Here is a 26330-nt window from a genome sequence, read left to right as displayed (position 1 = left end):
ACAGTCCATGGGATCGCAAAGAGTCGGACATGACTGAGTGACTAACACAGATGAGTCTGATGTAGGTGACCTTTGAATGATACATTAAGGAACACTGCCTAGTAGTAGACACAGCCAGATAAAGCAAGAAGAAAAGCTTGAAGTTGGGAATGATTATAATGTTGGTGAACAGTGACAAGGTATCTTGACTGGAGAACTGGGTCACTGTCATGGAATAGTAGGATGAGAGTATACAGGCAAGGTTGAGGAGGACATGAAGAACCTTGACTACCAATCTAAAAAGGCTGAACTAATTCCATATACCACAGTGTTTGAGCTATGTCCTAAAGGTCATTGAAGAACCATGGGATGTTTTGAATAGAAATACATTTTAGTGAGATTTGTGTGTTAGGCACTTTCATAGCATCATCTTTTAGGTTTGAAAGAGCTCAACTGGAATTCCATCACCTCCACTAGCTTTGTTTGTAGTGATGCTTCCTAAGGCCCACTTGACTTCTCACTCCAGGATTATTGGATGGCATCATTGATGCGATGGACATGAGTTTGAGTAGGCTCTGGGAGTTTGTGATGGACAGGGAAGCCTGGCATGCTGCAGTCCATAGGGCTGCAAAGAGTCAGACACAACTGATCGACTTAACTGAACTGATGTTTTAAGCAAGTTATTCTGGAGCAAAGTCTAAGGTGAATTGGAGCAAAAGTAACTTGAGAGTTTCTAAAGCCAGGAAGCATCTGTTGCAATTATCCACATGTGAGGTGAAAAGGATTCAGTGTTTCACTAGGTGAAACAGTGAACAGATATAAAAAGCATGTATTAGAAGGATTACCATGGGTCAAAAGGGTTGCAGAGAATAAGGGCAAAAATAATTCAGGAAGGGCTCTAAGATTCCTTACTAGGACTGATGAAAGGTTGAAGATAACACCAATTGACATAGGAAGGTGCTAAAAGACATGTCCTGGGAAGGTGAAGAATAGGCACTTGGACACACTTGATCTGAATTGAGAGGAGAGGAGAAAAATTCAAGTAGATGTCTCCTGCTGACAATTGGACATACTGACTACAGAGTAAGAAAAATGTAGACCCCCAGGTCCTAATAATGGTGACCTGAATGCAAACTGTCTTTTCCCTATTGGATTTATTAAGAACAAATTATTGTTAACATATCATGAATGATCTTAATCTATATACTTATTTTTTTAATTATGCTATTTGTTATTTTTAGCAGAGCAGATTCTGCATAGTTTTCTTGGTTTCCTTTAGTCCAGGTTCGATGCACGATACTGGATGCTTGGGTCTAGTGCACTGGGACAACCCAGAGGGATGGTATAGGGAGGGAGCAGGGAGGAGGGTTCAGGATGGGGAACGCATGTATACCTGTGGTGGATTCATTTTGATATTTGGCAAAACTAATACAATTATGTAAAGTTTAAAAATAAAATTAAATTAAAAAAAATAAAATAAATAAAATCATGTATTAAAATGTCAGATGGGTATTCCTTTAAGGACCAGAGTAATATTTTTGGAGAAGGCATTTGGGCTGACATTGCATGGATTTCATTTTGGGGCAGAAGTTAGTTCACATTCTCTCCCAGTGGCTGACCGAGTGAAAACCTCTGCCACATTGAGCACTTGCAAGTGTTCAGCATTCCCCAGGGCATGAGCGGACTCTGAGGAAATAAGTATTAGTGAAAAATAGTGAGGCTGAAGTTGATTGATTTACAAATAGCATTGTTTATATTGCATTTTGGAACATTACAGGAGGAAAAAAACAACTCTGGTTCATTGTAACAAAGAAATCAAGAAGTTCCAGCAGAAGAAACACACTGCTTTAAATGACGTGTGTATGTGTGTGTGTGTGTGTGTGTGTGTGTGTTGCTAAGTCGTGTCTGACTCTTTGCAACCCATGGACTGTAGCTTACCAGGCTCCTCTGTCCATGGGTTTCTCCAGGCAAGAATATTGGAATAGGTTGCCATCCTTCTCCACAGGATATTCTCGACCCAGGGATAGAATCTGCATCTCCTGCCTTGGCAGGCAAATTCTTTACCACTGAGCCATGAGTAAATCCATTATGAATAACACACAGATACATAAAGTGTTTATTTATCTCTTTTATCCTCATAAGATACATAAAATCAAAATTTTTGAATCGTATTACAAAACAGGTAATACAGGAGGTCTGCATACTAATTGGTTTTAAGTCTCGAGGGACCAGTGAACATAATGTAGGCCACATGTCATTTAGAGATACCATAGGCAATATATTAGCCATTATTTATTGACTAAAGAGATATAGAGACAGTTTTCCAGACCTGACTGTACTGGATATTTAGACCAAGAATAACAGACTTCTTCTGCCATAATTTGAGATTTGTATCTATTATTGAAAAGCAAAAATAAAAAAATAACTTAAAATTTGAAGGGCTAAAAATCAAAGTTTTATTTTGTAAATTATGAGAATTTTGCCAATATCTAATAATTTTAATGACTGTCTATGTAAGCAGTGAATTTTCAGCTTCAAATAGTGAAAGATGAATGGAATTTGTCTTGGTTATTGATAAGCTATGATCACTGTCTACCATAATGAGAAGCTGTTAGAACTTCCCTGGCGATCCAGTGGTTAAGACTGAGCTTCCAGTACAGAGGCTGTGAGTTTGATCCCTGGTCGAGGAACTAAGATCCCACACGCCCTTGATGTGGCCAAATTAAAACAAAATAAATAAAAAGGAGTCCAAGGTGATACTAGAAAATGCTCTAGAGGTTGTTATGCTCCTGGCTAGGAACTTTGTAATGCTTCTTGGATGACAACTGAGTAGATTTTTAAAAGTCTTAGTAGATTTCATTACAATATTTTGAATAATTATTTTTGTATTGACAGAAATTAAATATTCAAATGTAATGAGCTTAATTATTACAAAGTATATCTTTAAAGATGATACCGTTATGGCTAGTGTTGAGTTTCCTCTTTGGCATATGGGTGGTGAGAGTACTTAAACTATTTGGATTGTATCAGCTATAAGAAAGTACATTTAAAATATATGAAAAGTGATTAGCTTTCTTTGTACCCCTTATGTAAAGCATTCACTGCTTTAAACGTGAACATGAAAGTGAAAGTCACTCAGTCATGTCCAACTCTTTGCAACCCCATGGATTATACATTCCATGGAATTCTCCAGGCCAGAATACTGGAGTGGGTAGCCTTTCCTTTCTCCAGGGGATCTTCCCAACCCAGGGATCAAACCCAGTCTCCTTCATTGCAGGCAGATTCATTACTCACTGAGCTACGAGGGAATCCATTGCTTTAAAAGCACCCCAAAATGAGGCCACCTGAGGCCACCAAGGTGGGTTAGTCACTTCATACACCTCTTTTGGTCTGCTATCAATGCCTCAGCTAGTCGGAGGTCAATTAAACATATCTGCCGTAACAGGATTACCCAAATTTCTTTCTCAGAGGAAATCTGATACAAGATACAGTTGATAGTGAAGCCCTCCATTCATTCTCCATCTTCCTCTAAGCAATGTAGCCAGGTGTAGCTTGGGAATCTAAGGGATATGAAAATAAAACAGTTGTGTATAGCACTACCTGCTGGCTATTGCCTTTCTCTGGGTGGCAACTGAGTGCTATTGTTATGAAAGACCACAGATTGAAAAGGACCTGGGGGCAAAGGAAGCAGCAGTCTTTTTCTTCAGGTTGAGCCGACCCAAAACAGAATGGTGAGATGCATATCAAACTGATCTGGACAACTGAAAAAACAAACTGGGTGTGAATTCTAACACCTCTATGAGTTTGCATTGTCTCTTTCCTATCCAGTATACACCGAAATATATTGCTGCTTGTCAAACTCTTTTCTAGAATGTCTCTGTAACTCCATTTGAAAGTTATACTGCTATGTCATTTTCCCATTTTACCAATAATAATGGGTTCTTTTGATATTTTGGACTGCAGAAAAATATGTGCCATAAAAAGATATCTATTAGAAGTAAGCTCCATAGAGCATGGAATTTGTATTTGTCTTGTTCAGTTAGATAGCCACAGTACTTGGCACTTAATACTCTGAATGAGTGAACGAGATAATTAATTAATTTAAAGTTACATGTTTAAAATATGCATAAAATGATGGCATATAGAAATAAAGCTACTTTAACAAAAAATTAATTTCTAATGCTTAGCTTACAGTGCAGGAGACACTGGTTCAATTCCTGTATCAGGAAGATCTCCTGGAGAAGGGAATGGAAACCCACTCCAGTCTTCTTGCCTGGAGAATTCCATGGACAGAGGAGTCTGGCATGCTACAGTCCATGGAGTCACAACGAGTTGGACATGACTAAACAGAAAGAGAGCCTCTCAACCTAAAGATTCTCCTTTCATGAAATTGATAGCTATTATCATTTCAATAGCACCTCACAGGGATTTAGGTTGGCAACATTTATCCTCAGTGCTTCAGAATGGGACCTTCAGCCCATTTAAAATTTTGAGTGTATCAGTATTCTCTGATATTAAGCATTGGGAATTTTCTAGTAGATCCACTCGTGGTTAGAGACCGCTATTCAACTGAAAGATATTCTTCTCTGTAAAGGTAGCCAACCAGCTTTCCCATTAGGATGCATCCTGACTTCTCTCATATCTCTCATATTATTGAACAGGCACCTTTTAATGCTTCAATCTATATTAGTCATATTTCTACTTAAAAGTCAAATTGCATATGATTGTGAATTCCTTAGATAAACATTGTGCAGCTACATAATGAAATTAAAGCTGGAGAAGATCTCAATTTATTTCAGTGTTTCCCCCACCTCTGGGAACATTTAACACATGGCTTGCTTCTTTTAAGTATTTTAGTGACAATTTTAAGAGAATGTCTTTCCTCCTTGTGTATTTGAATTAAGAGCAAAAAAACAAGCATCATGAAGAATGCAATAGAAATTGCTGTCATTCTATCATCTGATAAGACCAAATCTACTTCTTGCCATATACTCTATTACTGACAGTAAAATACATGTACTTCGAAATTTTTAACTTGTCTCATGTCTCTATTACCTCTAAAATGTTGTAGCTTATACAACATAAATAGAACTTCAAAGCCCTATTCATTAAGAATTTAATGCTCAAGAGAGGAGCAGTAATTATTAAATATTTAATATACAATTGTATATAAACCACACACATGAATTTGTACAGAATTTCACAATTTGCTCCATTGGCATGTAGCAATAGTCTTTTTAAATTCACTGTTCCTTTTATTCCTCTACATTTTTAAAATATATATAACCATTTCTGCATACTCAACAATAATCTGTGAATAATCTAACCATTGTACTCATTGTACTCATTCAGCATATTCTTCACACTTATCTCTGTCCTCAGGAAAATGATTTCAGGCAAGGTATAAATGTTGGTATAAAGATATTATTGACATCTTTTGAAAGTACTTTCTATGTCTCCCTCCACTGAGACTTTTTCTATGTACAAACATGGAGCAAAACCTCACATTATTAGTTTTAAAATTTCATATGATTACTATAACACTTAAAAATTGTCCCAAGAAAATAATCTCCCCAATCTCCAAGAAAAGCACACCCAAAAGCACTATGTATGGCAGTGTTTATCATGGCTTAAAAATGGAATCAACGTAAATGTCTAATCATAGAATCAAGAAAATCATATTACATTCTTGCTGTAGAATACACTGTAGCCATCAAAATAAAAATTATGAGCACTACATAATTACTTCAAAAGATAAGCATACTAGATAGGGTATAAAAGACCCAATAAAAATTGGTATCTATATTATGATTACAGGAATCTGAAAACAAGAGATATATGTATGTATATGTACCTACATGGGAACTGGAACATAGCAAGGCATAGCAAACACAAGTAAGCTGTTTGAGGTATGAAATAGATTTTTACTTTAAAAATGTTTTCACAGTTACTGTTATGAAAGTGTTTAATTTATAAATGTATTTTGAAGTTTCAGTATAACCACATTTCCCCTAACCAACTGCTGATAATAATAGACTGTAATTAATGCAGTGTTTTATCCTATTTAGCCTTTGGTGTTGAACTCGGGCAGCATTCATGGGCTGTTAAGTTTTATGACTCAATAATGACAGAACAGCTTCTTAAAGCCTAAGTGACCTCCAAATAGCTAAAAGATATGTTTAGATTCTATGCTACTAAAGAATAAATAATTCAGCCCATTCTTTCAGGAGGGGGATTTATTTGGGCAACTAAAACACACAAAAGAGAATTATCTACTTGTTATTCATTGTTCTATATCACATAGATGGAAAGGGAGCTAAATACCTTACATGAGTTTGACAAAATAATTATGTCATTAATTAGAATACGTATTGCTTCTGTCACAAAATTCTAACTGAATTTAGCTTAATGTTGGATGGCCTGGGCTGGAAGCAGCTTGAAGGAGGATCTCATTTCCCTGATGAGAGATTGAAGCCAGTCCACAGCAGTGAGAGAACTGAATCCTAACCACTTCGTGGTATTTTAAATCACTTCTATGGGGCATTTCTTCTGGGTTTCCTCTAGCCGATCACCTTTCTTTGCTGGTTCTGAGTCTATATTTAGTTTGTCTCAGATGGATTCCAGTGCAGAGGTCTGTGGAAAGCTTGACACTACCTACTGTGGGGTGGCACCCCCTCCATTTTTGACCCCAAAGGAGCCTTTGTGCATATATAGTTGGGAAGTTCTCCTTGGGCTCAAGCATGAGAAATCTGTGGTCTCTTTATCTCTTATCTGCAGAGGACTCAGCACCATTCTGTTCCTGCTGTTATCTTTATCATAGAGTATCTGTCCACAGGGGACTAACTTCAGCTGCTTAGCTTGCGCCCATCTATCTCCTGCCTCAAACTCAATCAGGTTTAATTCAATGGAACTTAATGTTTTCAAGCTTTTATCTCTGACATTGGCATTATTCTAAATCTAGCTTATATACATGCATGCTAAGTCGCTTCAGTCGTGTCTGACTCTTTGCGACACATGGACTGTAGCCGGTCAGCCTCCCCTGTCCATGAGATTCTCAAGAATACTGGAGTGGGTCGCCATTACCTCCTCCACGGGATCTTCCCTACCCAGGGGTCAAACCAGAATCTCTTATGTCTCCTACTTTGGCAGGAAGGTTCTTCACTACTAGCACCACCTGGGAAGCCCCTAGTTCATCTACAAATATTATCAATTGTTCCTCACTGCAACAACATTCAAAAGGACAGAAAAATTTAAAAATTAGTTTATTAGTGTACTTCTTTTCTAGCCACTGTAGGGGAGCAAAATTTGCCACCCCAAAATGTATCTATTTAGAATGAGGATTATTTTAGACTGATGATTATTAAGAAATTGAAGACTCAGGAATTATTTTCTTTTTATGTTCTCCTTAACTGTTTAGAAGAATTTAGATAGGGAACCTGTACCTGAAGACAACATCACCAACAATAACTTAATCTTACTTAAAAAAGACTTCTCCCCTTAGCAGGGCAAACATTTATTTCAGTTCAGTTCAGTTCAATTCAGTCGTGTCCAACTCTTTGCAACCCCATGGATTGCAGCATGCCAGGCTTCCATGTCCAACACCAACTATCAGAGCCTACTCAAACTCATGTCCATTGAGTCAATGATGCCATCCAACCATTTCATCCTCTGCTGTCCCCTTCTTCTCCTACCTTCAATCTTTCCCAGCATCAGGACCTTGTCCAATGAGATGGTTCTTCCCATCAGGTGGCCAAAGTATTGGAGTTTCAGCTTCATCATCAGTCCTTCCAATGAATATTCAGGACTGATTTCCTTTAGGATGGACTGGTTGGATCTCCTTGCAGTCCCAGAGACTCTCAAGAGTCTTCTCCAACACCACAGTTCAAAAGCATCAATTCTTCAGTGCTCAGCTTTCTTTATAGTCCAACTCTCACATCCATACATGACCACTGGAAAAACCATAGCTTTGACTAGATGAAACTTTGCTGGTAAAGTAATGTTTCTGCTTTTTACTATGCTGTCTAGTTTGGCCATAGCTTTTCTTCCAAGGAGCAAGTGCTTTTAATTTCATGGCTGCAGTCACCATCTACAGTGACTTTGGAGCCCCCCAAAATAAAGTATCTTACTGTTTCCACTGTTTCCCCATCTATTTGCCATGAAGTGATGGGACCAGATGCCATGATCTTAGTTTTCTGAATGCTGAGTTTTAAGCCGACTTTTTCACTCTCCTCTTTCACTTTCATCAAGAGGCTCCTTAGTTCTTCTTCGCTTTCTGCCATAAAGTTGTGTCATCTGCATATCTGAGGTTATTGATATTTCTCCTGGCAATCTTGATTTCAGCCTGTGCTTCATCCAGTCCAGCATTTCTCATGATGTACTCTGCATAGAAGTTAAATAAGCAGGGTGACAATATACAGCCTTGATGTACTCCTTTCCCTATTTGAAACCAGTCTGCTTTTCCATGTCCAGTTCTAACTGTTGCTTCTTGACGTGCATACAGATTTCTCAAGAGGCAGGTCAAGTGCTCTGGTATTCCCATCTTTTGAAGAATTTTCCACAATTTGTTGTGATCTACACACTCAAAAACTTTGGCATAGTCAATAAAGCAGAAGTAGATGTTTTTCTGGAACTCTCTTGTTTTTTTGATGATCCAACAGATGTTGGCAATTTGAACTCTGGTTACACTGCCTTTTCTAAATCCAGCTTGAATAGCTCAAAGTTCACAGTTCATGCACTGTTGAAGCCTGGCTTGGAAATTTTTGAGCATTACTTTGCTAACATACGAGATGAGTGTAATTTTGCAGTAGTTTGAGAATTTTTGGCATTGCCTTTCTTTGGGATTTTCATTCAAACTGATCTTTTCCAGTCCTGCGGCCACTGCTAAGTTTTCCAAATTTGCTGGCATATTGAATGCACCACTTTCACAGCATCATCTCTTAGGATTTAAAATAGCTCAACTGGAATTCCATCCCCTCCACTGGCTTTGTTCACAATGATGCTTTCTAAAGCCTACTTGACTTCACATTCCAGACTGTCTGGCTCTAGGTGAGTGATCACACCATCATGATTATCTGGGTTCGAGAAGATCTTTTTTTATAGTTCTTCTGTGTATTCTTGCCACCTCTTCTTTATATCTTCTGCTTTTGTTAGGTCCATACCATTTCTGTCCTTTATTGTGCCCATCTTTACATGAAAAGTTCCCTTGGTATCTCTGATTTTCTTGAAGTGATCTCTAGTTTTTCCATTCTATTGCTTTCCTTTATTTCTTTGCATTGATCACTGAGGAAGTCTTTCTTATCTCTCCTTGCTATTCATTGGAACTCTGCATTCAGATGGGTATATCTTTCCTTTTCTCCTTTGACTTTCACTTCTTTTCTTTTCAGAGTTGATGTAAGGCCTCCTCAGACAATCGTTTAGCTTTTTTGCATTACTTTTTATTGGGGATGGTCTTGATCACTGCCTCTTGTACAATGTCAGGAACCTCCATCCATAGTTCTTCAGGCACTCTATCAGATCTAATCCCTTGAATCTATCTGTCACTTCCACTGTAGAATCGTATGAGATTTGATTTAGGTCATACCTGGATGGTCTAGTAGTTTTCCCTACTGTTTTCAATTTAAGTCTGAATTTGGCAATAAGGAGTTCCTGATCTGAGCCACAGTCAGCTCCCAGTCTTGTTTTTGCTGACTGTACAGGGCTTTTCCATCTTTGGCTGCAAAAAATATAATCAATCTAATTTCAGTATTGGCCATCTGGTGATGTCCATGTGTAGAGTCTTCTCTTGGTTGTTGGAAAAGCATGTTTGCTATGATCAGTGCATTCTCTTGGCAAAACTCTATTAGCCTTTGCCCTGCTTCATTCTGTACTCCAAGGCCAAGTTTGCCTGTAACTGCAGGTGTTTCTTGACTTCTTACTTTTTCATTCCAGTCCCATATAATGAAATGAGCATCTTTTTTTGGGTGTTAGTTCTAGAAAGTCTTATAGGTCTTCATAGAACCATTCAACTTCAGGTTCTTCAGCATTACTGGTATGGACATAAACTTGGATTACTGTGATATTGAATGATTTGCCTTGGAAATGAACAGAGATCATTCTGTCGTTTTTGAGACTGCATCCAAGTATTGCATTTTGGACTTTTTTGTTGACTATGATAGCTACTCCATTGCTTCTATGGGATTCTTACCCACAGTAGTAGATATAATGGTCATCTGAGTTAAATTCATCCATTCTGGCCTATTTTAGTTCACTGATTCCTAAAACGTTGATGTTCACTCTTGCCATCTCCTGTTTGACCACTTCAAATTTTCCTTGATTCATGGACCTAACATTCCAGGTTCCTATGCAATCTCACTCTTTACAGCATCGACTTTGCTTCCATCACCAGTCACATCCACAACTGGGTGTTGTTTTTGCTTTGGCTCCATCTCTTCCTTCCTTCTGGACTTAGTTGTTCACTGATCTCCAGTAGCATATTGGGCACCTACCGACCTGGGGAGTTCATCTTTCAGTGTCCTATCTTGTTGCCTTTCCATACTGTTCATAGGGTTCTCAAGGCAAGAATACTGAAGTGGTTTGCCATTCTCTTCTCCAGGGGCCATATTCAGTAGATCTTTAATCCAATTTTCTGTTGATGGGCGGGGCTGTGTTCCTTCCCTGTTATTTACCTGAGGCCAAACTATAGTAGAGGTAATGAAGATAATGGCGACCTCCTTCAGAAGGTCCCATGCACGCACTGCTGCACTCAGTGCCTCTGACTCTGGAGCAGTTCACTCCCAACCCACGCCTCCACTGGAGACTCCTGGACACTCACGGGCATGTATGGGTCAGTTTCTTGTGGGGTTACTGCTCTTTTCTCCTGGGTCTTGGTGCACACAAGGTTTTGTTTGTACCATCCAATTGTCTGTTTCCCCAGTTCTGTGTGAGTTCTGGCAGCTCTGTGCTGGGGTTAATGGTGACTTTCTCCAAGAGGGCTTATGCCATACCCAGGTCTACTGCACCTAGAGCGCCTGTGGCAGGCCACTGCTGACCTGTACCTCCTCAGAAGACACTCAGACACAGTTCTAGCTTAGTCTCTGTGGGTTGGGAGTGTATTTCATGTCCTTCCCAGGTCTGAGCCACTCAGGAGACCAGGTTCTTAGTGAGAGCATTGTCTCAGATGTGCCATGTGTCTTAATCACCTCCCTGTTCCCAGCCACTGGGTTTCCTGGGTGCACCGTGGGAGCACCATATCTGGTGTGCCATGTGTCTCCTCTGGAGAGCTGATCTCAGGCTGTGACTCTCCTGGTGGATGTCAACCATCCAGGATCTCAAGAAGACATGGTTAGTAGCTGGGATCCTATTCACAGTTTGGTGGAAGATGCCATCTATGGGCCTAAGATTGCAGCAGCCCCTTGCCTTCTGGCTCTGGCTGTCACAGCCTGCCTCTCTGCCTCTGTGTGGGGAGGGTCTGGTCTGCAGCAGTCTAGCTCTCCTTTGGAGTTTGATCAATCCTATGTTCTGTGAGGGGGCCAGGCTGTGCATTAGGTTATCAGGTTAGAGCCTTTCACGGGAAAGTTCTCTTTTCCACAGTTGCAGCTAGGCTTGCATTCTATAGTTTTTTGTTTTGTTTTGTTTTGTTTTTTTCCCCTCCCAGTTATGCTGCCTTCTAAGATTGCAAAATTCCCCACAGAACCACCTTTGAGAGGGTTTTCTACTGTATGGAAACTTCTCCTCCTTCACAACTCCCTCCCCAGGACAAATCTCTGTCCCTAACTCTTTTGCCTCCCTTTTTGTCTTTTATATTTTGTCTTATCTCCATTCGAAGAGAATGGGCTGCCTTTCTGGGTACCTGGTGTCCTCTGCCAGCATTCAGAAATTGTTTTGTGGGAGTTGCTCTGCATTCAAATGATCTTTTGATGAATTTGTGGGGGAGAAAGTGGTCTTCCCATCCTATTCCTCCTCCACATTTTATTTATTTGGTAAACATTTATTTACCTAACATTTGTTCTTCCTATTTTCTCCTTGTGATTTCTCTTCCTCAACTTTGAAGTCTCAAACCCCCACCCCTTCTCCTTAGCTCAGAGTAACACATCAGCCTCAGTTGCCTGACTACCTGTAGGTCTGGTATTCTTATGGGGTCCTGTAAGAATTAGTAATTAAATTTGATTTTCTCCTACTAATCTTCTCTATGTCAACTTAATTATTAGACCAGCCAGAAGAACCGAGACGGGAAGAAGAAAAAAATTTCCTCCCCCAAACTACATACAAACCACATAGAAAAAAATACCACTGTGTATGATAGGCAGAATAATGACTTTTTGAAAGATGTTCACATTCTAATCTAAGGAACTTGTACCTGTGTTACCTTAAATGGCACGAGGACCTTTGCAGATGTGATTTAAAAAGTCCTTATAAAAGGAAAGCAAGAAGGTATTACAAGGGGATGCAAGGATACAAGGAGAGTCAGAGGAAAAAGATTTGAAGATGCTACACTGTTGGTTTTGAGAACAGAAGAAAGGGTCATGAGGAAAGAAAGTTAGATGACTTCAAGAAACTGAATAAGGCAAGGAAATGGATTTTTCCCTAGAGTCTCCTTAGCCCAGTGAGACACATTTCAGACTTCTGACCTCCAGAACGGTGATTGAATACATTTGTGTGTTTTAAGCCACTCTGTGACAATTTATTACAGCAGCAATAGGAATCTAATATACTGTGTTTTATAATATGTTCCTGAAAAGTTCATGCAAATTTAAGTTTCATGGTTAACTGATAGCTTTTAAGCATGCTGGGGAAATTCTCTATTTCAAGGAAGGTCAAGAATGGATCCAATTTTTAAAACCAGACTCCTTTCCTATTGTGAAAATCCACCCAATACTCATGTTTTGTATACTTGCATTGTTCTTTGCCGCATATTTCTAACACAGAAAATCTTAAAATACCCCAAATAAAGCAAGACATGTTGCCTAGATAGCATAGAAAACTGTGAGATTCTGGATTTTTAAGCCTAGAGTGTGAATTGAATGCTTCAGAACTTCAGGGTTCACTGGGATATTGGTGGTGGTGGCTGGTGTGAATGTATGTTTGTTTCTTGTGTTTCTCCTTCATAAGAAAAGCTTATCCCCTGTGTACAGACAGACTTTCTTGGGCTTGCGTCTAGATTTGATGCTTGCCTCTGGCAGCGAAATTTCTAACAACCAGGTAATTGGACTGAGATAGATTCTCATATCGGAGAAGGCAATGGCACCCCACTCCAGTACTCTTGCCTGGAAATTCCCATGGACGGAGGAGCCTGGTAGGCTGCAGTTCATGGGGTCGCTAAGAGTCGGGACCGACTGAGCGACTTCACTTTCACTTTTCACTTTTATGCATTGGAGAAGGAAATGGCAACCCACTCCAGTATTCTTGCCTGGAGAATCCCAGGGACGGGGGAGCCTGGTGGGCTGCCATCTATGGGGTCGCACAGAGTCGGACACGACTGAAGCGACTTAGCAGCAGCAGCAGCAGATTCTCATACGAATGTGTGCCATTTAGGAACTCACCTGCTTACCGAACCAAAGGACCAGACCTCTGGTGGGAACAGAAGTGCTGAGGCATAGAAGTGGCTCTTTCTAGCAGTTAGAGTCAAATTCCTTCTTTCAGTGTAGCCTGGGGCATTTTCAACTATGACCTCCCTCATTACTCTCTTAGGAAATAGGAGAAAAATGTTTCCATAGTTATAGGCTTCTACCTCACACTGTAGCAGAAGTCAAAGTTTACTAATTAATTTAGTACCTAATTTACTAAATTAGTAAATTCTAATTGATTTCATGAAAATCAATTTGGTTCATTGTATGGGAAGCAGCTTCACATGAGAAGACTCTTGAAACATTCGGCAAGTACTTTTATAGATTCTATTTTACGTAAGTTCACAGCATGTAATAGAGTCAAATAAGAATTAGTATAAATGGGAAGCAAATCAAACAAAGTTGAAAAACATTGAAATATATAACTATTTCACTTGTTCTGTTTTCTCCCACTGCAGTGTATTAATTGGGTTGTTAAACACATGCCTGCAACTCCTGAGCTGAAATTGATAATTTACCTAACACTTTATTTTCTAGTATCTCAAAGGATACATGGGATATCTCATGATTGCTCAGTTTATTTCAAGTTGATTGGTAAGTGAGGAATTCTGGACCATTTGATAAAGGTATACTGCCTGCCAGGCCAGGGATCTGGAATAGGGAGTAGGATTGCTGGACACTGACTTCATGCTGACCAGAGTGTGTACGACTTGTTGGGATAAATTGGCAGCATGACTTAGAGTTACAGATTGAGGCAGTAGAATAAACAGCCAGATTTATTGGCTGCTCTGTCACATTCAGCACCTATAGTATAGTCCACTCGCTCATTTCTGTCCACAGAGGAAAAATTTTTGACCCTTTTTTTTGCTACTGGTAGAATATACCTAGGACTAACTATTGTTATAATCTCACATTCTTTCTTGTTTTTAAGTTAACATTTTCTTATTATAATTTTTGAAACAAATTTATTACATAATAATTTATATTTAATAAAATGTACCCATTTCAAGGGTGTAGTTTGAGTTTTGACAAACATATGTAGCCATGTAACTGTCACCACAAATTATAAAATATTTCCATGACCCAAAACATTCTATCCTGTGACTTTTAAATCACTTTTTCTTCTTCCCCAGAGTTCAAGACCTATCTGCTTTTTGCCACCATAGATTAGATTTAAATTTTCCAGAATGTCACATAAATGAAATCAAATGGTATGGGCTATTTTTGTGTGGTTTCTTCCTTTCACCAGAATGCCTTTGATATTAATCTGTGTTGTGTGTAACCTAAAAGTTAATTTCCTTTTTATTGCTATGTTATATTCCACTGTTTGTTTATTCATTCACCAGTTGAAGGACATTTGGGATGTTTTTGGACTTTGGTTATTGTGAATAATGCTGCTGTGAACATTCATATGCAGGTTTTTGTTTAGATTTATTTTTATTCCTCTTGGTTACATGCCGAGGAGTGAAATTTTGGATCATATGGTAAGTATATGTTTGACTTTGTAGGAAACTACCAAATTGTTCTCCAAAGTGTATGTACCATTTTGCAATTACACCAGCAATCATGAGAATTCCAAGTTGTTCCATATTTTCATCAATACTTCCTGCCATCATTCTTGTTCATTTTAACCATTCTAGTGTGAATATAGTGATGTCTTTTGTGATTTTAATCGGCATTCACTGTTGACTAATGACACTGAATTTCATTTCAGGTTCTTATTGGCCATTAGTATATATATTTTTTGTTAAGAGTGTGCAAATTTGTGTGCGTGTGTGTGTGTTTTTTTTTAACTGAGTTGATTACCTTTTATATTCAGTTGGAGATGTAGTCCATATATTCTGAATAACAATCTTTTTAGATATATGTATTATAAATATTTTTCCCTGTCTATAGTTTGTTTTTCATTTTCTTAATGATGAGGAATGACTGATTTATGTAAGTATTTTATGTAGGTACTTGTCTGCTACAAACATGTCTATGTCAAGTGATCAATGTTGCTTTTCAACCTGCCTGTGTGATAAAAGACTCAAAAAGTTAAGACTCTTAAAATTTAGAGTAATAAATTTTAATTGAGTGACATTTTCAGGAACTCATGAAAACAGTCAAGAACCCAAAGGTAATATTAATATTTTTGATTTGACATAATGAACTAAATTTTCCCTGTTAAAATTGTAGAATCAGAGTATATACCTAGAGTACCATCCTAATGCAATTATTTATTATACTGTTTGTTTAGATATTTATTTTAAAATTAAAGAGGTATTTGATTTCATATTTTAAGTATAAAGACTTTTATGTGTGTGTTCAGGGAGTCTGAATTCTATGCATTAATACAATCTAAAAATACAGATTATTGGTAGTAGTTGTTTAGTCGCTAAGTTGTATCTGACTCTTGCGACCCCATGGAGTGTAGCCTGCTAAACTACTCTGTCCATAGGATTTTCCAGGCAAAAATACTGGAGTGGGTTGTCATTTCCTGCTCCAGGGGATCTTCCTGACCCAGGGACTGCATTTCAGGCAGATTCTTTACCAAAAGATCTACAAGGGAAGCCCAAGAGATCTATTTAAGTTACTTAATATTTGAAATATTATATGACATTAACAATGTGTTTTTTAATGGGCAGATTATGGGTACATATATAAAGAAACAAGTATTGCAGGGTTAAATGTGCTTCCACTAATAAATCCATGCAGATATAAGAAAAAGAGTACCTCTTAACTGCACTCACTATGAGATCTATGGAACTAATGGAAATGATCAATCTATCAGGAAAAAGTAAAAAAGACCCACATTTCAGATACATCATGGAAAAAAATATTAATTTTAAGATGCATTTTTAAGAAACATATGCCCATCTATTTAAAATTGCTTTGCCAAAAAAGTTAGGCTGCCCTCAGACTATTCCTCTGCAAATACTAAATATAGGAAGACAGCTGTTTGATATCTACATATTTCAAGGCACTGAGAAAACTGTAACGGATGTGGAATCTGCTGCACTTGAAAGGTGCAACTTGATCTGGCTTTTAAGGTTAAGTGAGAAACACAGGGTTGGCCTTTTGGGTAAAACCAAATATTTAGAAGATTCTTGTGATATTAAATAAGAGAGGCCATGGGCCAGTGAAAGTATGATTAATGATTCTGCTAATCTGGGCATGTGAAAATTTGAGGGCCTGGGTTGAATCCCTGGTCTGAGAACTAAGGTCCAGCAAGCCATGCAGAGTGGCAAAAAAAAGAAAGGAATAAAGAAAAAGAAAACCAATGTTCTAGACAATCTTGTGGAAAAAAGGTTGTGAATCAATTATTTTAAATCTAGCCAAATTGCCATTCAAATTATGAAAGCAGACTAGAAAGTATGCCACTCAAGTTCTTACCTTAGAAAAAAAAAAAAAAAGAAACATTTGAATAATACTCAGGATTACTAAGAAATAAAGTTAAATTCAAGTATATGTGTAAGAAAATTGGTACCAAGTATTGACAGTAGGCAAAATGCAGTTAAACATAGACTGATACTAGAATAATTATTGTAAACATAATTGCAAAACCTGGTGCAAAACAAAACTAGACAAAGGAAACAATAGTAATTTTATAACAATAATCTGGATTTAAACTTTAGATTATTAGCAAAACTAGAAACAGTAAAGAGGGGAAACAGAAGTGTGTTAATTTCATTTTTTTCATAGAGCACACTCTTAAACATAATTTCATTTTACACTCTGATAAATAAAGAAATACATGCTAAGGACTGGTAACTGCTAACAACAATTAAAGTGAATAGAATATTTTCTAAACCACTGAAGACGATGAAAGCAAACAAAAGACCAAGGACTTATCAGGAAACAGAGCACTCATGGAAGAAACAAAATAACAACAAAAGTAAAATGAGATGAAAGACATATGACAAAAAATAGAAATAGTTTAAAATTCCATTTCAAACTTGTTGACCTACCCAACTGTCAGTCTCTTTGATTCCTGCAAACACAATTCACATGTCACACAGAGACTAAAAATACATCAAACTCTCTCAGATGGAACATCCTAGACAACAAGATGTGAGGAGAAATGCAGTTATTTTTCTTTGTAAATCAATTATATACACTATACAAGAGATGGACCTAAAACAAAGTGATAGATTGAACATAAAATGCAAAAAATAAAAAAAGGCAAAAGGTGTATGTCATATCCCACTAAAGCTATATTATTAGAGAAAAAGTTAGGGAAAATTTAAGATATTGTCATGTGTTATCTTCATCTTGTGGCCTTCAGGCAGGTCTTGTGTTTGAGGAAGAGACACTTAGGTCGCAGATGGCCTATTTGAAATCTGTATGACAAGAAGATATGACTTCACTAAAAAGATTTTGAAAAAAATAGGCTGGATATATTTTGGAATTGCAAAAAGTTGGTGCAGTGCAAGCAAAGTTGGATCTAAGTTATGATCAACCTAGATGGGATATTAAAAAGCAGACACATTACTTTGCTAACAAAGGTCCGTCTAGTCAAGGCTATGGTTTGTCCAGTGGTCATGTATGGATGTGAGAGTTGAACTGTAAAGAAAGCTGAGTGCCAAAGAATTGATGCTTTTGAACTGTGGTGTTGGAGAAGACTCTTGAGAGTCCCTTGGACTGCAAGGAGATCCACCCCTTCCATTCTAAAGGAGATCAGTCCTGGGTGTTCATTGGAAGGAATGATGCTAAAGCTGAAACTCCAGTACTTTGGCCACCTCATGTGAAGAGTTGACTCATTGGAAAAGACTCTGATGCTGAGAGGGATTGGGGGAAGGAGGAAAAGGGGACAACAGAGGATGAGATGGCTGATTGGCATCACTGACTCGATGAGGTGGGTTTGGGTGAACTCCGGGAGTTGGTGATGGACAGGGAGGCCTGGCGTGCTGCAATTCATCAGGTCACAAAGAGTCGGACATGACTGAGCGACTGAACTGAACTGAACTGAACTGAAAGAACATTTAAGATCAGAGGAAGAGGCCAAAGGACAGTAATAGGTAATGCATTCTCTTCCTCCTATAGCTGGCTCCTAGTTAAACCAAATTACCTATGGCTAGAGCAATAATCCAGGCAAGCTTTGACACAGAAAAGGAAAGAGAAGACCTGTAAAACAATATGAAGTAAAGAACATCACCTATGATTTATTCTTGCAAAGCTTTTTTTGCCTGGGGTTTTCTTATTGTAGTTTGCTTGTTTTAACCCAAATCTAATGAGCAAAATGACTTAACTTCAAGTTTAGAATAAAGGAACAATTAATATGATACCAAGAGAAAGCAATCAGATAAATTCAGAATATGGGAGATTATATGAAGTAAATGGTCTGATTTCTTTGAATGCCATGTCATGAAAGTCAATATTATAGGTTAAATAAAAAAAATAAAACTAAAGATACAGAATAACCAAATGAAATGAGTACAGCTTGGTTGGATTCTTGTTTGGAAAAATGTATTAAAGATATTTAGGGTATAGTGAAAAACCAATACAATAATGTAAAGTAATTAATTTCCAATAGAGTAATAACGGTTTCTGTTATGTAGGAAGGGCTTCCCTGATAGCTTAATTGGTAAAGAATATGTCTGCAATGCAGGAGACCTGGGTTTGGTCCCTTGGTTGGGAAGATCCCCTGGAGAAGGGAAAGGTTACCCACTCCAGTATTCTGGCCTGGAGAATTCCATGGACTGCACACAAAGAGTCAGACGTCACTGAGCATCTTAAAATGTTTTTAATTTTAGAAAAGGAATGCTGAAGTTTTAGAGATGAAGAGTCATACTTAATTCCAAATGGCTCAAGAAAAAATATACACATACACACACACAAACATTAATACACAGTTGAACCTTGAAAAGCACAATTTTTAACTGTGTGGGTCCACTTATAAACACAGATATTTTTCAGTAGTAAATATACAGTACTACAGTCTGTGGTTAGTTGATTCCATGGATGCAGAGGAACTGTGAATAGAAGGCTGACTATAAGTGGTACTTGGAATAACCTTCACATTGTTCAAGGGTCAACTGTATATGCATGTCTAGATCAGTGAAATGTGGGAAAATGTGACCAGTTGTTGAATAGCTATGATGAGTTATGGGGGAATCATTCCAGTAGTGCCTGCTTGATTGAAAATGTGGACTTTGCTTGAAACGTTATGCTATTTTGTGATACTCTGGCATCATGACATTCTGGAATTATACTTTAAAAAATCATTGTAATTTTGAAGGAAAATAGAAGCATGTAAGTTGCAAAGCGCTTTAGTTAAGGGAAAGATGGACGGTACTGGACAAGGAAACACTAGAGTTAAAACCAGGGGCTAGAATGTCACACAGAGAAGGCAATGGCACCCCACTCCAGTACTCTTGCCTGGAAAATCCCATGGATGGAGGAGCCTGGTGAGCTTCAGTCCATAGGGTCACAAAGAGTCGGACATGACTGAGCAACTTCGCTTTGACTTTTCACTTTCATGCATTGGAGAAGGAAATGGCAACCCACTCCAGTGTTCTTGCCTGGAGAATCCCAGGGACGGGGGAGCCTGGTGGGCTGCCATCTATGGGGTCACACAGAGTCAGACACGACTGAAGTGACTTAGCAGCAGCAGAATGTCACAAATATGCCTTCTGTCACACATGCCACTTTAGTTTATAAAAATGAGGCAAGTTTTATAATTTTATTTTTGTTTCATTTTGATTTTGTAAAGATTCATCTGCTTTCCTTATTCATTTATAACTGAAGGAAATTGATATCTGAATCTCAATTCCTGAATATCTCACAATTCCTGAATATCTCACAGAAATTATACTTATATTCTAAAGTATATTGACCTGTTCCCAAATTGGCAATGGTTAGTACAACTCTTCCTGGTCTGCTAGACAATGCACAAAATTAATCAGGCTTGTTTATTGCTTATTGCACAGAAGGTCCATCCATCGCTCAAAGCACCTCCAAACATGCAATAGGAACTTTAAGAATGTGATATTTGCTAACTGCATCTTAAACCTACAATTTCCTTGCAAGTGGAATGCATCATTTCCTGGATGGATATGCATTTATTTTACTGCTACTAAAGTGGTTGATTTATGGATGACATTTAAGGAGTAAATTTTAGTGGCTGTCTGTAAAATATATCCTCTGAAAATACAAACTTATTATCACAAACCTGATCTCATCTCTGTTCTGTTAGAGATAGAAGTAGAATCTGCTATTTTTTAATTTTCATGTTCCTCAGAGAAAGTCCTAGATATATTTTTACTATTATCATTTTTTAAATTTAAATTTTTTTTATTTTTAAGACCCCTATTAATCCTTTAATTTTCATTTTTATAACCTACTATTACCTTGCAAAAAAAGACCCTATTTTTAAAACAAAATTCATATATATATATATATATTTTATAATTTTTGTGACTTTTTAAAATATTCTATTTTTGAGAATCTAACCTCTACTCTAGATTTTTAATCTTTGCTTTTTGGTATTTGTTATCAACCTTGTACCTTTAAGAACCCAATCTTCACTACCCATTTTTACTTGGAAGCAAGATCACTGTCCTGATTGCTATCTCCCCCTTTTGACTCTCCTTTTTCTCCACCAGGTCACCTTTACCTTCCCCCTCCCCCATTGTTCTCTACCAAACTCTATGAATCTATTTGTGTGTTCTGGGCCATGGAGAACACTTAGGGAAATGACTACTGCCTGGATTTGTCTCTGTCCTTTTGATTCCCACTTTTATCCTCCTGGCCACCTCTGTCTCCTTCCTCCCTTTTCCCTTCTCTGTGTAACTCCATGAACACCTCTGATGGATCCAGACTGTGTAGAGCACATAGGGAAGTGATTACTGGCTAGCTTGCTCTCACCCCTTTTGATTACCCCTCTTCTCCTTCTGGTCATCTCTATCATCCTCTTCCCTCTTCTCTTCTCCATGTAACTCTGTGTACCTCTCTGGGTGTCCCTTACTGTGGAAAAACTTTACATGATTAACCTATATGTTTTATCATCGGTGCTATATAGATGGAGAAATCTTTAAGCTACTGTAAGAATAAGACTGGAAACCAGAGGAAGGAGGCTTAAGTTCAAATCCTGAGAACACCAGAGAGTTCCTGAATCCAGGGAACATTAACCAATACGAGCTCATCAAACGCCTCCATACCTACACTGAAACCAAGCACCACTCAAGGGCCAACAAGTTCCAGAGCAAGACATATCAGGCAAATTCTCCAGCAACACAGGGACATAGCCCTGAGCTTCAATATACAGGCTGCCCAAAGTCACCCCAAACCCACTGATATGTCAAAACTCATTACTGGACACTTCACTGCACTCCAGAGAGAAGAAATCCAGCTCCACCCACCAGAACACCGACAAAAGCTTCGCTAATGAGGAAACCTTGACAAGCCACCCACCAAACCCATCCACAGTGAGGAACCTCCACAACAGAGAGGAGCCACAAACTGCCAGAATACAGAAAGGCCACCCCAAACATAGTAATTTAAACAAAATGAAAAAGCACAGAAATACCCAGCAGATAAAGGAATAGGATAAATGCCCACCAAACCAAACAAAATAGGAAGAGATAGGAAATCTACCTGATGAAGAGGTCAGAATAATGATAGTGAAAATGAACCAAAATCTTGAAAACAAACTGGAGTTACACATAAATAGCCTGGAGACAGGATTGAGAAGATGAAAGAAAGGTTTAACAGGGACCTAGAAGAAATAAAAAAAAGAGTCAATATATAATAAATAATGCATTAAAGAGATCAAAAACACTCTGGAGGGAACCAACAGTAGAATAACAGAGGCAGAAGATAGGATAAGTGAGGTAGAAGATAGAATGGTAGAAATAAATGAAACAGAGAGGAAAAAAGAAAACAGAATTAAAAGAAATGAGGACAACCTCAGAGACCTCTGGGGCAATGTTAAATGCCCCAACATTCAGATCATAGGAGTCCCAGAAGAAGAAGACAAAAAGAAAGACCATTAGAAAATACTTGAGGAGATAATAGTTGGAAGCTTCCCTAAAACGGGGAAGGAAATACTCATCCAAGTCCAAGAAACCCAGAGAATCCCAAACAGGATAAACCCAAGGAGAAACACCCCAAGACACATATTAATCAAATTAACAAAGATCAAACACAAAGAACAAATATTAAAAGCAGCAAGGGAAAACCAAGGGGATTGCCATAAGGATAAAAGCTGATCTTTCAATAGAAACTCTTTAGGCCAGAAGGGAATGGCAGGACATACTTAAAGTGGTGAAAGAAAATAACCTACAGCTCAGATTACTGTAGCCAGCAAGGATCTCATTCAAATATGAAGGAGAAATCAAAAGCTTTCCAGACAAGCAAAAGCTGAGAGAATTAAGCACCATCAAACTAGCTCTCCAACAAATGCTAATGGATCTTCTCTAGACAGGAAATACAGAAAGGGTGTATAAATTCGAACCCAAAACAATAAAGTAAATGGCAACGGGATCATACGTATCAATAATTACCTTAAATGTAAATGGGTTGTATGCCCCAACCAAAAGAAAAAGACTGGCTGAATGGATCCAAAAACAAGAGCCGTATATATGCTGTCTACAAGAGACCCACCTCAAAACAAGGGACACATAGACTGAAAGAAAAAGGCTGGCAAAGATATTCCACGCAATATGCAAGACAGATGCTAACAAGTATGAAAGGGGAAATTAACAATAACACAATAATGGTGGGAGACTTTAATACCCCACTCACACCTATGGAAAGATCGACTAAACAGAAAATTAACAAGGAAACACAAACTTTAAATGATACAATAGACCAGTTAGACCTAACTGATATCTATAGGACATTTCACCCCAAAACAATAAATTTCATCTTTTTCTCAAGCTCACATGGAACCTTCTCCAGGATAGATAACATCTTGGGCCATAAATCTAGCTTTGGTAAATTCAAAAAAAAATTGAAATCATTCCAAGCATCTTTTCTGACAACAATGCAGTAAGATTAGTTGTCAAATACAGGAGAAAAACTATTAAAATTCCAACATATGGAGGCTGAACAACATGCTTCTGAATAACCAACAAATCACAGAAGAAATTTAAAAAAAAATCAAAATATGCATATAAAAGTAATGAAAATGAAAACACAATAACTGAAAGCTTATGGGACACTATAAGCAGTACTAAGGGGAAGGTTCATAGCAATAGAGGCTTACCTCAAGAAATAAGAAAAAATTCAAATAAATAACCTAACTCTACACCTAAAGCAACTAGAAAAGGAAGAAAGTAAGAACACCAGGGTTAGTAGAAGGAAAGAAATCTTAAAAATTAGGGCAGAAATAAATGCAAAAGAAACAAAAGAGACCACAGGAAAAATCAACAAAGCCAAAAGCTGATTTTTTTTTTTAAGAAGATAAATAAAAATGACAAACCTTTAGCCAGAATCATCAAGAAACAAAAGGAGAAAAATCAAATCAACAAAATTAGAAATGAAAATGGAGAGATCACAACAGACAACACAGAAATAAAAAGGATCATAAGAGACTATTATGAGCAACAATATGCAAATAAAATGGACAACTTGGAAGAAATGGACAACTTTCCAAAACTGAAGCAGGAAGAAATAGACAATCTTAACAGACCCATCACAAGCATGGAAATTGAAACTGTAATCAGAAGTCTCCCAACAAACAAAAGCCCAGGACCAGATGGCTTCACAGCTGAATTCTACCAAAAATTTAGAGAAGAGCTAACACCTATCCTACTCAAACTCTTCCAGAAAATCGCAGAGGAAGGTAAACTTCCAAACTCATTTCAAGAGACAAGCATCACCTTATACAAAAACCAGACAAAGATGCCACAAAAAAAGAAAACTACAGGCCAATATCACTGATGAACATAGATGCAAAAATCCTTAACACAATCCTAGCAAACAGAATCCAACAACATATTAAAAAAATGATACATCATGGCCAAGTGGGCTTTATACCAGAAATACAAGGATTCTTTAATATCTGTGAATCAATCAATGTAATGCACTACAGTAACAAATTGAAAGATAAAACCATATGATTATCTCAATAGATGCAGAGAAAGCCTTTGACAAAATTCAACATGCATTGATGATAAAAACCCTCCAGAAAGCAGGAATAGAAGGAACATACCTCAAAATAATAAAAGCTGTATATGATAAACCCACAGCAAACATGATCCTCAATGGTGAAAAATTGAAAGCATTTCCCCTAAAGTCAGGAACAAGACAAGGGTTCCCACTCTCACCACTACTATTCAACATAGTTTTGGAAGTTTTGGCCACAACAATCGGAGCAGAAAAATAAATAAAAGGAATCCAGATTGGAAAAGAATAAGTAAAACTCTCACTATTTGCAGATGACATGATCCTCTACATAGAAAACCCTAAGGACTCCACCAGAAAATTACTAGAGCTAATCAATGAATATAGTAAAGGTGCAAGGATATAAAATCAACACACAGAAATCCCTTGCATTCCTATACACTAACAATGAGAAAACAGAAAGAGAAATTAAGGAAACAATTCCATTCACCATTGCAATGAAAAGAATAAAATATTTAGGAATATATCTGCCTAAAGAAACAAAAGACCTATATATAGAAAACTATAAAACACTGGTGGAAGAAATCAAAGAGGACACAAATAGATGGAGAAATGTACCATGTTCATGGATTGGAAGAATCAATATAGTGAAAATGTGTACACTACCAAAAGCAATCTATAGATTCAATTCCATCCCTTTCAAATTACCAATGGTATTTTTAAGACTAGATCAAATAATTTCACAATTTGTATGTAAATACAAAAAAACTTGAATACCCAGAGCAATCTTGAGAAAGAAGAATGTAACTAGAGGAATCAACCTGCTTGACTTCAGTCTCTACTACAAAGCCACAGTCATCAAGACAGTATGGTACTGGCACAAAGACAGAAATATAGATCAATGAAACAAAATAGAAAGTCCAGAGATAAATCCATGCACCTATGGAAACCTTATCTTTGACAAAGGAGGCAAGAATATACAATGGATTAAAGACAATCTCTTTAACAAGTGGTGTGGGAAAACTGGTCAACCACTTGTAAAAGAATGAAACTAGAACACTTTCTAACACCACACAAAAAATAAACTCAAAATGGATTAAAGATCTAAATGTAAGACCAGAAACTATAAAACTCATGCCAGTCAGAATGGCTGCGATCCAAAAGTTTACAAGCAATAAATGCTGGAGAAGGTGTGGAGAAAAGGGAACCCTCTTACACTGTTGGTGGGAATGCAAACTAGTACAGCCACTATGGAGAACAGTGTGGAGATTCCTTTAAAAACTGGAAATAGAATTGCCATATGACCCAGCAATCCCACTGCTGGACATACACACCGAGGAAACCAGAATTGAAAGAGACATGGGTACCCCAATGTACATCGCAGCACTGTTTATAATAACCAGGACATGAAAGCAACCTAGATGTCCATCATCAGATAAATGGATAAGAAAGCCATGGTACATATACACAATGGTATATTACTCAGCCATTAAAAAGAATACATTTGAATCAGTTCTAATGAGGTGGATGAAACTGGAGCCTATTATACAGAGTGAAGTAAGCCAGAAAGAAAAACACCAATACAGTACACTAACACATATATATGGAATTTAGAAAGATGGTAATGATTACCCTGTATGCGAGACAGTAAAAGAGACACAGATGTATAGAACAGTCTTTTGGATTCTGTGGGAGAGGGCGAGGATGGGATGATATGGGAGAATGGCAATGAAATATGTAAATTATCATATGTGAAATGAA

This window comes from Bos javanicus, chromosome X (genome assembly GCF_032452875.1).
Source record: "Bos javanicus breed banteng chromosome X, ARS-OSU_banteng_1.0, whole genome shotgun sequence".
Classification (NCBI taxonomy): Eukaryota; Metazoa; Chordata; class Mammalia; order Artiodactyla; family Bovidae; genus Bos; species Bos javanicus.
Note: the sequence above shows the minus strand (reverse complement) of the source record.